Raw genomic sequence first — 5,000 nt, 5'->3', positions numbered from 1 at the left:
CCCTGCACGATACACCTCGAAACCCTCTCAGGTCCCGGCGGCGCGCAGCGCCGTCCTAGGTACTTGGTCGGTTTCGAGAGAGGCGCAATCGCCCGGAGTTAGGCGAGTAGACGGTTTTAGTGCGAACACCCTTGCTCCCAACTGAGCTTGCCGCTGCCGACAGAGGCCCGGGAGCGTGCTGTCGTGGCATTGCCGGCGGGAGACAACACGCGCCACCTATGGTGACCGGCAGCTCCAACGCCAGCGCCACACAAGGGCAAAGCCCCACTTGGGTGCAGAAGCGAACTCTCCCAGCACAGCGCACGCGCCAACACGTCCGCACAACTGCGATACAAACCACCTGCGAGAACCGCTGGGGCGACCGAGCAGCAGACGGCGTCGCGGCGCCGAGTGCCAGGCGGCGGCGCATCCTCAACGCACACAGTCCTCAATCAGACCAGCACACTGCAGATGTCCACCGCGCTTCGCACCGGGCTCGGCTGAACCAACTTTGGCCGCCAGGCGCCGCGTGCAGGGTGCGCCGCAGCGTAGCTGCGCCGCCTGCCGGGCCCGTCGGCTGGCGCTCCTGCCACTCGGCGCCCCCCACCAGCCGCCTGTTGCGCGTGCGCCCACGCAGCGCGCGGCCAACACGCCGGGCGGCCCCCCTTCACCGGCCGGGAACAGTCCCACCAAGCCACCGCCGCGTATCGCTTCATACCCACATGGGCCTAGTCACGCGTGTGGATGTGGCGGGTACCGCTGAAACAACCGGTTAATAGCTGTACCGATCGTCGCCATCACAGATTCACCTCCAGCGTGAACAACCGCTCAACAACGGATTTCCAGTTCATTTGCGTATCTTGGGCAGTAAACGTAGATGTCCACCTACATTTGCGAATTCAACAATTCTTGCATGCCAGGATGTCATGTGTCACGACACGCTACATCAGACCACATACACACTGCGACATGTGCAGAAGAGAACACGTGGAAGGTGGCCCGCGCACGTATGCGATGTACCTTCCGCGATCCACTGTCAACCGGCATCTGCGGCATGTCCCAGATATGGAACGCGGTCCACCAGGGTAGCACTTTGTGTGAGGCAATACGACAAAGTCGGAATACACGCGTCACTACATCAGACGGCTCACGCTGACCTGACCTGACCTGACTCACCGCACCACCACCCCCAGCGACCCAGGGTGACATACAATGCGTTCGTACGTTCCTCCCACACGCCTCTACGGCGTACCACAGTGCAACCTAGCTGTTATTGGGAGACGAGACAAGTAGCATCAAGCACAACATATGGAAATTGAGATTCGACACCGTTGGGCACAGCCAGCGTACGGTCACACGTATCACACTACTTCACTCTGTACGTAACGACCGATGATCGGTACAGCGTGTGGGTTACGCGTACGACATCAGCGGACAATGGACACAGACCATACCACGACGTACACTGAGGGCGTCGACATCTGAATGCAACTGAACAGCTGCGAGGCTCATTTAACACTCAAACGCCAGACCGACCAGCTTGAGAGGACAGAGACACAAAGAGGGGGACAGAGGGGGACAGAGGGGGGGGAGGGGGGGGGTCGGCGATATAGTCCTATTGCAGTACAATTGACAGTGGATAGCAGGAATATGTGGAAAGTAAGCAACACTCGCAAGACATCTACATGAGGATAACAACGACACCAGAGATTCCGAGCAGTGAACTATGTTAGGCAAAGGGACAACGTGGGTTAGGTTAAGGGACAACGTGGGTTAGGTTAAGGGACAACGTGGGTTAGGTTAAGGGACAACGTGGGTTAGGTTAAGGGACAACGTGGGTTAGGTTAAGGGACAACGTGGGTTAGGTTAAGGGACAACGTGGGTTAGGTTAAGGGACAACGTGGGTTAGGTTAAGGGACAACGTGGGTTAGGTTAAGGGACAACGTGGGTTAGGTTAAGGGACAACGTGGGTTAGGTTAAGGGACAACGTGGGTTAGGTTAAGGGACAACGTGGGTTAGGTTAAGGGACAACGTGGGTTAGGTTAAGGGACAACGTGGGTTAGGTTAAGGGACAACGTGGGTTAGGTTAAGGGACAACGTGGGTTAGGTTAAGGGACAACGTGGGTTAGGTTAAGGGACAACGTGGGTTAGGTTAAGGGACAACGTGGGTTAGGTTAAGGGACAACGTGGGTTAGGTTAAGGGACAACGTGGGTTAGGTTAAGGGACAACGTGGGTTAGGTTAAGGGACAACGTCGGTTAGGTTAAGGGACAACGTCGGTTAGGTTAAGGGACAACGTCGGTTAGGTTAAGGGACAACGTGGGTTAGGTTAAGGGACAACGTGGGTTAGGTTAAGGGACAACGTGGGTTAGGTTAAGGGACAACGTGGGTTAGGTTAAGGGACAACTTGAGTTAGGTTAAGGGACAAATTGAGTTAGGTTAAGGGACAAATTGAGTTAGGTTAAGGGACAAATTGAGTTAGGTTAAGGGACAACTTGAGTTAGGTTAAGGGACAAATTGAGTTAGGTTAAGGGACAAATTGAGTTAGGTTAAGGGACAAATTGAGTTAGGTTAAGGGACAACTTGAGTTAGGTTAAGGGACAACTTGAGTTAGGTTAAGGGACAACTTGAGTTAGGTTAAGGGACAACTTGAGTTAGGTTAAGGGACAACTTGAGTTAGGTTAAGGGACAACTTGAGTTAGGTTAAGGGACAACTTGAGTTAGGTTAAGGGACAACTTGAGTTAGGTTAAGGGACAACTTGAGTTAGGTTAAGGGACAACTTGAGTTAGGTTAAGGGACAACTTGAGTTAGGTTAAGGGACAACTTGAGTTAGGTTAAGGGACAACTTGAGTTAGGTTAAGGGACAACTTGAGTTAGGTTAAGGGACAACTTGAGTTAGGTTAAGGGACAACTTGAGTTAGGTTAAGGGACAACTTGAGTTAGGTTAAGGGACAAATTGAGTTAGGTTAAGGGACAAATTGAGTTAGGTTAAGGGACAACTTGAGTTAGGTTAAGGGACAACTTGAGTTAGGTTAAGGGACAAATTGAGTTAGGTTAAGGGACAACTTGAGTTAGGTTAAGGGACAACTTGAGTTAGGTTAAGGGACAACTTGAGTTAGGTTAAGGGACAACTTGAGTTAGGTTAAGGGACAACTTGAGTTAGGTTAAGGGACAACTTGAGTTAGGTTAAGGGACAACTTGAGTTAGGTTAAGGGACAACTTGAGTTAGGTTAAGGGACAACTTGAGTTAGGTTAAGGGACAACTTGAGTTAGGTTAAGGGACAAATTGAGTTAGGTTAAGGGACAAATTGAGTTAGGTTAAGGGACAAATTGAGTTAGGTTAAGGGACAAATTGAGTTAGGTTAAGGGACAACTTGAGTTAGGTTAAGGGACAACGTGGGTTAGGTTAAGGGACAACTTGAGTTAGGTTAAGGGACAACTTGAGTTAGGTTAAGGGACAACTTGAGTTAGGTTAAGGGACAACTTGAGTTAGGTTAAGGGACAACTTGAGTTAGGTTAAGGGACAACTTGAGTTAGGTTAAGGGACAACTTGAGTTAGGTTAAGGGACAACTTGAGTTAGGTTAAGGGACAACTTGAGTTAGGTTAAGGGACAACTTGAGTTAGGTTAAGGGACAACTTGAGTTAGGTTAAGGGACAACTTGAGTTAGGTTAAGGGACAACTTGAGTTAGGTTAAGGGACAACTTGAGTTAGGTTAAGGGACAACTTGAGTTAGGTTAAGGGACAACTTGAGTTAGGTTAAGGGACAACTTGAGTTAGGTTAAGGGACAACTTGAGTTAGGTTAAGGGACAACTTGAGTTAGGTTAAGGGACAAATTGAGTTAGGTTAAGGGACAAATTGAGTTAGGTTAAGGGACAAATTGAGTTAGGTTAAGGGACAAATTGAGTTAGGTTAAGGGACAAATTGAGTTAGGTTAAGGGACAAATTGAGTTAGGTTAAGGGACAAATTGAGTTAGGTTAAGGGACAAATTGAGTTAGGTTAAGGGACAAATTGAGTTAGGTTAAGGGACAAATTGAGTTAGGTTAAGGGACAAATTGAGTTAGGTTAAGGGACAAATTGAGTTAGGTTAAGGGACAAATTGAGTTAGGTTAAGGGACAAATTGAGTTAGGTTAAGGGACAAATTGAGTTAGGTTAAGCGATAATCTGGTACAGCCACAGTTAGGTTAAGCGATAATCTGGTACAGCCACAGTTAGGTTAAGCGATAATCTGGTACAGCCACAGTTAGGTTAAGCGATAATCTGGTACAGCCACAGTTAGGTTAAGCGATAATCTGGTACAGCCACAGTTAGGTTAAGCGATAAACTGGTACAGCCACAGTTAGGTTAAGCGATAAACTGGTACAGCCACAGTTAGGTTAAGCGATAAACTGGTACAGCCACAGTTAGGTTAAGCGATAAACTGGTACAGCCACAGTTAGGTTAAGCGATAAACTGGTACAGCCACAGTTAGGTTAAGCGATAAACTGGTACAGCCACAGTTAGGTTAAGCGATAAACTGGTACAGCCACAGTTAGGTTAAGCGATAAACTGGTACAGCCACAGTTAGGTTAAGCGATAAACTGGTACAGCCACAGTTAGGTTAAGCGATAAACTGGTACAGCCACAGTTAGGTTAAGCGATAAACTGGTACAGCCACAGTTAGGTTAAGCGATAAACTGGTACAGCCACAGTTAGGTTAAGCGATAAACTGGTACAGCCACAGTTAGGTTAAGCGATAAACTGGTACAGCCACAGTTAGGTTAAGCGATAAACTGGTACAGCCACAGTTAGGTTAAGCGATAAACTGGTACAGCCACAGTTAGGTTAAGCGATAAACTGGTACAGCCACAGTTAGGTTAAGCGATAAACTGGTACAGCCACAGTTAGGTTAAGCGATAAACTGGTACAGCCACAGTTAGGTTAAGCGATAAACTGGTACAGCCACAGTTAGGTTAAGCGATAAAGTTGGTTAAATTTGGTATTGTGTGGGAAGGGGGCAGAGAGAGAGGGGGGGGGGGT

This window comes from Schistocerca gregaria, unplaced genomic scaffold (genome assembly GCF_023897955.1).
Source record: "Schistocerca gregaria isolate iqSchGreg1 unplaced genomic scaffold, iqSchGreg1.2 ptg001391l, whole genome shotgun sequence".
Taxonomy (NCBI): Eukaryota; Metazoa; Arthropoda; class Insecta; order Orthoptera; family Acrididae; genus Schistocerca; species Schistocerca gregaria.
This window is presented reverse-complemented; position numbering follows the sequence as displayed.